The sequence below is a fragment of the Peromyscus eremicus genome, chromosome 16_21 (assembly GCF_949786415.1).
Source record: "Peromyscus eremicus chromosome 16_21, PerEre_H2_v1, whole genome shotgun sequence".
In the NCBI taxonomy this organism is placed as follows: domain Eukaryota; kingdom Metazoa; phylum Chordata; class Mammalia; order Rodentia; family Cricetidae; genus Peromyscus; species Peromyscus eremicus.
The window spans coordinates 46,801,561-46,812,509 of NC_081432.1; the positions used below are offsets into that span (position 1 = coordinate 46,801,561).

At 38.2% G+C, this 10,949-nt stretch overlaps 1 pseudogene; it reads left to right on the plus strand.

Moving 5' to 3' along the window:
* Nucleotides 1-9,513: 9,513 nt before the first annotated feature.
* Nucleotides 9,514-10,514, plus strand: LOC131926258 (glyceraldehyde-3-phosphate dehydrogenase-like; annotated as a pseudogene).
* The last annotated feature ends 435 nt before the right edge of the window (nucleotides 10,515-10,949 follow it).

Here is a 10,949-nt window from a genome sequence, read left to right on the forward strand (position 1 = left end):
TCAGGCTTTCTTTGCATTTTGACTCGTTCTAGCTTTCTGTAACAGTCCTTTCTACTACAAAAAAAAAATATGTCCTTAATGAGATGTAAGAGCTATACTTTCTTGTGGGTAAAAAGATGAGAAAAAAAACATATTAAAAGGAGGAGGTTTAAATCAATTTTAGTGACTTTAAGTAACATGCTTTTAATGATGTGTTTCATTTTATAATAATTTTGCAAAACATAACTCCACTAAAATAAGTAACTGTTTTTAGCACCATTTCATTTTCTCAGTCTTTATGGGTTTTCATATAAGTAAAGTTTTAAGTTCATGCAACTTATTTCTTCCTAACATTTAATTGCTACCTTCTACTGTCAATTCTAAAAGGCATGTTTCCTGGCTTTGAAATATGTTATAGGCTGGGTTTGCTGACTCATGCCTTTAGTCCTGGCATACGGGAGGCTGAAGTAGGTAGATTCCTTGTGAGTCCAAAGCCAGCCTTGTCTACATAGTAAATACCTTGCCAGTCAGAGTAACATAGTAAAATCCTGTCTCAACAACAACTAAAAATATAATATGAATTTGTGCAATTTTGTCCATGTTTTGAATGATTGAAGTATATCAAATATGTTCAAATGTTGTACTTGTTATTTATAAAGTTAATCTATGCTATTATTTTTTATATAGCTTCCAAAAGTATGTTCAAATTTAGATCTATCAGAAGATTTAGCTGATTGATTAGGTCAGAAAATTTATGATCTTATTTTCTCTGGAAATGCCCTCACCCAGATATGTACTTTATTAATCTCCTAGTATTTTTTTAAACCAATAAAAATGACAATCTAGATTAACAATCACAAATATTGCACAAAGACAGTTACCTCACTGAGTAGACAATGACTTTACTTATATCAATATGTTTTTTTAAGATTTATTTATTTATTATGTATACAGAATTATGTCTGCATGCCTGCATGCCTGAAGAGGACACCAAATCTCACTATAGATGGTTGTAAGCTACCATGTGGTTGCTGGGAATTGAAATCAGGACCCCTGGAAGAGCAACCAATGCTCTTAACCTCTGAGCCATCTCTCCAGCTCCATCAATATGTATTTTAAAGCATTTATATTAAAGGTTCTAATTCAAAAGCAATTAATAGAATATAGTCTAATTCCCCCATTGTCATATTTATAACTTTTCTTGCCTGTCCTTGAGAAACTAACATCCTCCTATTATATGAACTTCTTTCTAAGTTCTGGGATATTTAAAACAGTCTCTGAATTGCTGGAACATCTGGGGCACCCATGTGAATGTGGAACTGACCTTCAGCCACAGCTCCATGCTCACAGTGAGTTTCCATTTGCCACAGGTTACCTTCTTTTTTTAATTTCTTTATCCTTTTATTGAAAATAGATTCTTTTCCCACACAATATATCCTAATTATCATTCAGCCTCTCTCTACTCCTCCCAGTTCACCCCACCTCCCCTCACCTCGGGATCCACTCCCTTTATGTCTCTCATTAGAAAAAAACAGGCTTCTAAGAGATAAAAACCAAACATGACAAAAGAAGGTATGATAAGATGAAGCAAAGACTGAAGAATGTGAGAGCCAGAGGGGATGAGGACACCAGAAAAAAAAGGCCCTCTCAGTCAACTAAACAAAACACATATGGGCTCACAGACACTTAGGCAGCAGGCCACAGGTCACATTTCATGTGGGATGGGAAATATCCATAACAGTGACATTCTGACAGTACTGTTCCTTGGAGATGAGGACATCATGAATAGTTGACTTTGGCTCCTTTACAAATAACTTCAACAAGGTTCTGTTCTTAGACCACACAGCAATCAAAGTAGATTGGGTCTCTCTGTCTTTTTCTTTCCCCTTCATTAGTGATCAAGAGAGACTGTAGAATTAAAAAACATATCAAGCAAAATTATCTAAGATGAAATCTAGCAAGAAAAGAAAAGGAAGAAAAGCCAAGACTCAAAGATATGAAAGAATATCACTGAATTGTGAAGTAACTAAAAGAAAGTAATGAAAATGTAAACTAAGTCTCCAAATGACAGGAGAGACCCAGACAAAGGTGTGAAAAACTATCCCTTCTTCCGATGAGGAACATCTAGGTTGTTTCCAGTTTCTGGCTATTGTGAATAGAGCAGCTATGAACATTGTTGAGCAAGTGTCTTGTGGTAGGATGAAGCATCCTTTGGGTATATGCCCAAGAGTGATATAGTTGGTTCTTGAGGTAGATCCATTCCCAGTTTTCTGAGAAACTGCCACATTGATTTCCAAAGTAAGTGGCTGTACGTTTGCACTCCCAGTGTTCCCCTTGCTCCACATCCTCTCCAGCATGAACTGTCACTGTGTTATTGATTTTAGCCTTTCTGACAAGTGTAAGATGGAATCGCAGAATCATTTGGATTTGTATTTCCCTGATGGTTCAGGATGTTAAGCAGTTCTTTAAGTGTTTCTCAGCCATCTGTTGAGAATTCTCTGTTTAGATCTGTACCCCATTTTTAATTTGGATTATTTATTTTGTTGATGTCTAGTTTCTTGAGTTCTTTATATATTTTGAATATTAGCCCTCTGTCAGATGTGGGGTTGGTGAAAATCTTTTCCCATTCTGTAGGCTGCCATTTTGTCCTATTGACAGTGTCCGTTTCCTTACAGAAGCTTTTCAATTTCATAAGGTTCTATTTATTGATTGTTGACCTTAATGCCTGCACTATCAGTGTTCTGTTCAGGAAGTTGTCTCCTGTGCTAACAAGTTCAAGGCTGTTTCTCACTTTCTCTTTGATTGGGTTCAGTGTATCTGGTTTTATGTTGAGGCCTTTGAGCCACTTGGACTTGAGTTTTGTGCAGGGTGATAGATATGGATATATTTGCATTCTTCTATATGCTGACATCCAGTTAGACCACCACCATTTGTTGAAGATGCTTTCATTTTTTATCCTGTTGTATGTTTCTGACTTCTTTATCAAGACCAAGTGTCCATAGGTGTTTGTATTTACATCTGGGTCTTCATTTCAATTCCATTGATCAACCTGTCTTTTTTTTTAATGACAACACCATGTGGTTTCTGTTACTATAGCTTTGTAGTAAACCTATTGCATTAGAAACTCTCTGCAATCTATGAGAGTAACCCTAGAGAAGTCTCCTATTATTAGGGGATACAGAACCCAAACCAGTCAGTTTCTATAACCAGGCAAGGTTCCCAGAAGTAGAGCTGGGATATCAACCCAGCCAAAAAACCTTTGATCTATAATCTGTCCTGCCTGTAAGATGTCCTGGGGCAATAGTGGCACAGAACTATGAGAGTGGCCAACCAATGACTGGTCCAACTTGAGGCCCGTGCACTTAGATGGAGCCCATGCCTGACACTGTCTAGGAGAGGCTAGACAGCCCAAAGACCCAAGATAGGGCCAAACACAACTGGCAAAAAAAAGTTAATTAAATGATTTCTAATGATATTCTGTTATACTCATATTTCAGTGCCTAACCCAATTGTCATCAGAGAGATATCATTTAGCAACTGATGGGAGCAGATGCAAAACCCACAACCAAACATTAGGCAAAGCCAGAGAAACCCTGCTGAAGATGGAGAGGTAGGATTGAAGGAGCCAGAGGGGTCGCGGATACCATGAGAACACAGTCCACAGAATCAGCTAATAAGGACTCACTCAGAGGTGCTCATAGATACTCAAGCAACAGTCATGGACCCTGTATGGGTCTGAGGTAGGTCCTCTGCATATACCTTATGGTTGTGCAGATTGATGTTCTTATGGGACTCCTAACAGTAGGAGTGGGAGGATATCTCTGACTTTTTGCCTACTCTTGGGACCCTTTTCCTCCTACTGTGTTCCCTTGTCCAGCCTTGATATGAGGCTTTGTGCCTAGTTTTATTATAATTTGTTATGACATGTTTGGTCGATATCCCTGGGAGGCCTGTTCTCCTTTTCTTTTTTTAAGAGGAGGCATGTTTCTGTGGGAGAGATGGGGTGTGTGTGGAGGACTGGTAATTGAGGGAGGGGAAACTGCAGTCAAGATGTAATGTATGAGAAAACAATTAAAAAAACTATTTATAAAGAAATAATGTCCCCAAAGTTACAACTTAGGTAACAAAAAAAAATCTAAAGACAAAAAAAAGGAAATAAGGAAGACACTAGGACTCTCATAGAGATAACAGCAATAGAAAAATAGTGTATCATTATAAAAATAGAAAAAGAAAAGAAATATAAATGAATCTAGACAAAGGCAGAGATATGGATAGGCAACTTATTTTAAGCAAAGGTAATTTGGTGGAGGGTTACATTTTCAATATTCTTGAAACAGTTCTATATCCACAATCAAAAATGAATTTATAAGTAAATTCTGATGCATAGAAACTACATGTTAAAATGAGTTTGAAAGAGATTTTTAGAATATTACCAAAATGCAGAGAACACCATTATAGATTTTGTCTTAAAACTAGTTTCTTTCTTCATTTTTTTTTTCTTTTTAGTTTTTCTCTGTGTATTTTTGGTGCCTGTCCTGGATCTCGCTCTGTAGACCAGGCTGGCCTCGAACTCACACAGATCTGCCTGGCTCTGCCTCCCCAGTGCTGGGATTAAAGGCGTGCACCACTGCCGCCCGGCCTAAAACTAGTTTCTTTCTTAAGGAAATATTGTGAGGAGTCACAGGGATCTTCCTGGCCCCACTTCTCTGGTGCTGGGATTGCAGGTGCACATCATTATGTTCAGCTTTTTCCAGTGGCTCTGAACACTTGGACTCAAGATCCACATTCTTGTAAGGCAGAATATTGACTGGCTGAGCCATCTCCTGAGCAATCTATTTTTTTTTATGGATGGAAGAAATACGAGCATTATCAATTGTCAGATTTTCAGAACACAATGCAAATTTTGTTTGTCTCTAAAAAGTTTCTACTTTGCTGTTCTGTTTAGTAACCTCTACCTTTCTGCCCTGTATCCCATGAAAATAGTATTCATTTATAAATAGTGTGTGAAGCTATATAGTGCTTTTTGTTTGTCTCTAAAACATTTCCATTTTGCTGTTCTATTTACTAACCTCTACCTTTCTGCCCTGTACCCCATGAAGATAGTATTAGTTTATGAATAGTGTGTGAAGCTATATAGTGCTTTTATGTACTTTTAATAAAATTCAGTTTAGGCTTTTTATATTTCTTACTAGTTATTGAGTTTCCCTATCACTTTTAGTGTAGTCTAAATGCATATTACAGTGCTAAAGGTGCCACTTATTTTAAGGTTTAATGTTAAAATGGAACAAATCTCTGATAATACGACTCTAAAATAATGGCACTTATGTTACCATACATGTAATCTCTGTATTCAATTTCCAGCTAATCTGAAAGAAAGAGAAAAGCAGAAAGGTTGTTTTGAGGGCTGCAACTTCTTCCAACCAGTTTGTATTTGGTTTGTATAAGAGTAGGTATGTAGTGAATAGTATACTGGTATCCATGGAACAGAGGATGAGAACTCATGTCTCTGAGGATTTCTGCTAGCTATGAGCTTTACATATTTAATACAGAAAAGAGATAAGAAGCAGGGATTGTGTGAAGAACTAAATGTAATGCACACAGCTCAATACTCAAACAAGTTTTCCTCAGTTTTTCAATATGCATTTCTTCAGTTTTTCAATATGCATTTCTTCATGTTTTTCAATATATATTGATTTTGAGGCAACAGTAAAAACACAGCTACTGGAAGGATACAAATGTAATTTAAATTTGATTCTGGTTATGTTGACAAGTCCATATAAAACTACTTTTTAATTTTTTTTCCTTTATTCTGTCTGTTACACACACACACACACACACACACACACACACACACACACACACACACACCATGCACTCACATCAACATAAATACATTTAGTAGACTTGCTGTCTTGGCTAACAAACTCTGAAAATCTACATCTGCTTTTCTGTCTGTATTAAAACAAAATTTTGATTGATCTAAGCAGCTGTGTCTCTTCATTAGCACTTCAGATAAAATAGTATATGTCATTGAAATATGCCAGGCTATTTTGAGTACTACTACTGATCTTCACAAAAATTACACGCAGATGTGATCCCAGAGTGATGGACCTGCCACATTGGGGCTCGTTTCTTGTGAATTTCAAAGCAGAGTACCACACCACTTTTCATTTCACATGTCTAGTATTTTGGAGGAGCTAATAAACAGAAAACAAGACCAGCCAATCATTCTTTTCCATAGTGTTTTATGTGTTCTAGGCATCATAGAAAATGAGCTATTTTATCACGGAAATGTACTGATATGAATAATAATATATGTTTTATTCAAAACTGTGATATCTATATAGCCGCTTTATTATTTTAGTTAGACAATCCCCTTAGAACATAAAGACTAAAGAGGCGTGGGGAAAATAAAAGTCCTCCTCTTTATTCACTCATATTCATTGGCCACTAATTATATAAGCGTATTATGGAGGTCATTTTGCAATTAAGTTAAAGGAAAATCCAAGTATGAAAAAAACTGTATACCTCATATATGTCATCTAATTTTGAGTGCCTTGAAGAAAATTAGCTTAAGTATTTAATGTCTTTTTCTTTCCCATGTGGAATAAACACTTACTGAGCTCTGACTATTTGAAAAACACCATAACAGATGTTAACAAATACTTGAATATATATTTCCAATAACTATTCTCTTGACTATGTTTTTGCTTTAGGTAAATTCAGCTTTGCTTTTTCATTGGTTGACAATTTTTATAAAAGTTAATTAAAGGTTGTACCTTTGTCATATTTCTTAATATTCTGACAGTATATAAAGTTATCGGTATATTAAAATTCTCATTGTTAGCGTAAGAAACTTGAGAATGAGAATGGGCTTCAAAAGTCAGAGTTTCATGGCTCACACCATCTGAAGAATAGTAAAGAATTGGTACCTGATCCTCAGAAAGCTAGTATACAATGCAAAACTTTCCCCAGAATTGTGGGGAGCCATACCACCCCCACATTTCCCTAAGGTACTCTTGAGCAGGAGCAGCATGAAATATTAGATAGACAACTGGAGAAAAAGAGAGAAACACAGGATAGCCTCGGGAAAGCCTGGCTCCTAATGCATCGGGCCCAGACTGTCTCTGCCAAAGGGCTTTTAAAGGAATGCCAAGGGGTGGAACAAAAGACCTGCCTCCAGCACAGCCAAGTGCAGACCACTCCAGACACCTGGTGACCATGCACTTGGTCAAGCCATTCCTTAATACAGACCTGCTGTGTAAAGCAAACTCAGATCTCACTAGGAAACCTCTGTGGACCTCAACACAGGCTCATGGATACATGAGTTATTTTATATATACAATGCGATATTATTCAACCTTATAAATGAAGAATATCTTACCATCTGGGACAATATGCGTAATTCTATAGGATATTATACTAAGCAAAATCAGCCACAGCAGAAGAAAATATTTCTTGATGCACTTAGACTCTGAAAACTTGAAGAATACTAAGAAACATAAAAAAAAACTGTTATCATCCTGATGGGAAAGAGAAATTGATTAAAAGATACAAACTTGCTATGATGTAGGATGAATACATATAGATGTCAATGGGCAGAAGTCAACCACAGGGGTAATAGTTAATACCATTTTATTGGATGATGTGAGTACTTATCAAGAGTAGATTTTACATACTCTTAACAAAAAATAGCTTCCACTTTTCCAGACCAGCATAATTCCTTACTAAATCTTATTCTTTAATAAATCCTTATTAAATTCCTTACTAATTCCTTACTAAATCTTATTCCTCAAATCCCTTACTAAATCTTATTCTTATACCCACAGAGAAGTGGGGTTAACACCCTCAACTAAGAAGCTTGTCTTTAAAGCAAATGGCGACCATCATAGAAAGTCACAAGTGGCACAGAACAGAGATCAGCTGATCGTGGGGAACCCAGCTCCAATAGATACATCTACAACACAATTCACACAACTGTGGCTCAGGGAACATCAGGCAAGAGGGGGCAAAAGGATTGTTAGAATAAGAAGGCCAGGAAGTTGGCCATGAAATGGTCTCTCCTGGAAATAACTGGAACCATGTCAATATCCCTTAGAAATTAGTCTTTACCATGGAATGAGGCCCCTTTTAGGTTATATGTACACACTAACAACTACAACAAACAGAGTAGTTTTATTTATTTGAGTATTCATATGCATGTATGTAATAATAATAATAAAAGGGAAAAGGTTTTCAAATTGAGGGAATCATGGAAGGGTTAGAGAAAATATTCCTGGGAAGGGGTTGAGGGAGAAAGAGATGGAGGAAAATGGTATAATTCTATTTTAATTAAAACTGAATAAATATAAAGATGAGTAGTAGATGGGAACTAATACACAAACTCACACTGGACAGTGTACAGGGAGCGAGAGTCTTTAAGACACTCAGTCTTAAATGAAAAGTCTTCATTTAACCCCTCCTCTTAGACTTCAGGAAGCTGTGAGGAAGAAAAGCCAGAAAGATTTTGAGATCCAGTGGGGGATGGAAGAAATCAAAGAAACAGTGTCTCCAAGATACAACAAGACTGACAGACATATGAACTCACTGAGACTGTAGCAGCATGCAGAGGGCCTGCAAAAATCAAAACTAGATAGGATCCTAGGTCTGAGAGAGTAAAGTAGACATGAGCCCCATCCCTAACCAAGAAGGACTCTCCATTTGACAACTAATTGCTAAGAAAAAAAATTAGGTTTTTCTGATGGAGTCTCATTGGGTATATTAACCACACTTATGAATAGGACCCATAACATGCAGTAGGTGGTCAACACAAAATGAACTCAGTAGTGTTTCTGTAGATTTTTTTTTGGTCTCATAATGCTTTGTTTAGGCATTTTTTAAAGTTGCTGGGTCTGCTTCTACATTATGATTTCTGATTCTCTATTTTTATGATGTTTGTGTGTTTGTGTGCATATGTACATGTATGTGTGTGATTTTTTTCTTTTCTCTTTTTTTATTGTTTGTTGTTATTGTTGTTGTTTACCTGTGGCTTTCTGAAGAATGTAAGAGGACATGTACTTAGATTGTTGGAGGTGGGGAGGATCTAGCTAGGGGAAGGGAGGGGAGAAGTCATGATCTGAATATATTGTATAAAAATAATTTTCAAGAAGAAATAAACAAGAAAATTAAATAAATAAGGAAAATTTCAAAAAGAGAAATGTAATTATCCAAGATAATAAGCAACCTACTTTTCTTGACTATGAAAATAATTACATATACAGGAAAATTATTTTAACACTTAATTGATATATACACCATATTCATGAATTAAAAACGTAATCTGAATAATTAAATAATTTGAAATTTTCATAATGTTATTATATTAGCCTATAGATTCAAAACTATCAATTACACGGCTGGATCTAAAACTAGTACAGAAAGCAGAAATGTAGAGTTAAAAAAAAAAAAAAAAAACAGAAACAGGCTCTCTGCTCCTCCCTGTTCCAGAGACAGCCGCATCTTTCCATGCAGTGCCAGCCTCGTTCCTGAGACACGATGGTGAAGGTCGGAGTGAACGGATTTGGCCGAATTGGACACCTGGTTACCAGGGCTGCCTTCCAGTCCGGCAAAGTTGAAATTGTTGCCATCAATGATCCCTTCATTGACCTCAACTACATGGTCTACATGTTACAGTATGACTCTACCCAAGGCAAGTGCAACGGTACAGTCAAGACTGAGAACGGGAAGCTTGTCATCAATGGGAAGGCCATCACCATCTTCCAGGAGCGAGATCCCGCCAACATCAAGTGGGGTGAGGCTGGTGCCGAGTATGTTGTGGAGTCCACTGGTGTCTTCACCACCATGGAAAAGACTGGGGCCCACTTGAAGGGCGGGGCCAAAAGGGTCATCATCTCCACCCCTTCTGCTGATGCCCCCATGTTTGTGATGGGTGTGAACCATGAGAAGTATGACAATTCACTCAAGATTATCAGCAATGCTTCCTGCACCACCAACTGCTTAGCCCCCCTGGCCAAGGTCATCCATGACAACTTTGGCATTGTGGAAGGACTCATGACCACAGTCCATGCCATCACTGCCACCCAGAAGACTGTGGATGGCCCCTCTGGGAAGCTGTGGCGTGATGGCCGTGGGGCTGCCCAGAACATCATCCCTGCATCCACCGGTGCTGCCAAGGCTGTGGGCAAGGTCATCCCAGAGCTGAATGGGAAGCTCACAGGCATGGCCTTGCGTGTTCCTACCCCAATGTGTCCGTTGTGGATCTGACATGCTGCCCGCAGAAACCTTCCAAGTATGATGACATCAAGAAGATGGTGAAGCAGGCGTCGGAGGGCCCACTAAAGGGCATCCTGGGCTACACTGAGGACCAGGTTGTCTCCTGCGACTTCAACAGTGACCCCCACTCTTCTACCTTCGATGCTGGGGCTGGAATTGCTCTCAATGACAACTTTGTGAAGATCATTTCCTGGTACGACAATGAATTTGGCTACAGCAACAAGTTGGTGGACCTCATGGCCTACATGGCCTCCAAGGTGTGAGAAGCCCGCCCTGGACCACCCACCCCAGCAAGGACAGCAAGAGAGACCCTCGGCTGCTGAGCAGTTCCTGTCCCATCTCAGCCCCCCGACACTGAGCATCTCCCTCACTGTTTCCATCCCTGACCCCCAGCACAACAGGAGGGGCTTAGGGAGCCCTACTCTCTTGAACACCATCAATAAAGTTCATTGTACCCATTTAAAAAAAACACACACAAAAACAAAAGAAAGTGTTGAAAATAATGAATTAAAAATGTTCTGTATTATTGCAAAACTTACAAAACATTGTTCAGGAAATAGAGTAGCCGGTCTCTTAACAATGGTGGAAAGAGACGCAGTGGCCCAACCTTTACCAGCCGTTTGGACGATTACCTAAACATCAATGAAGGAACAGAGCCAAAGCTCTGGTGTGACACTGCTTTGAAATAACGCTTACTA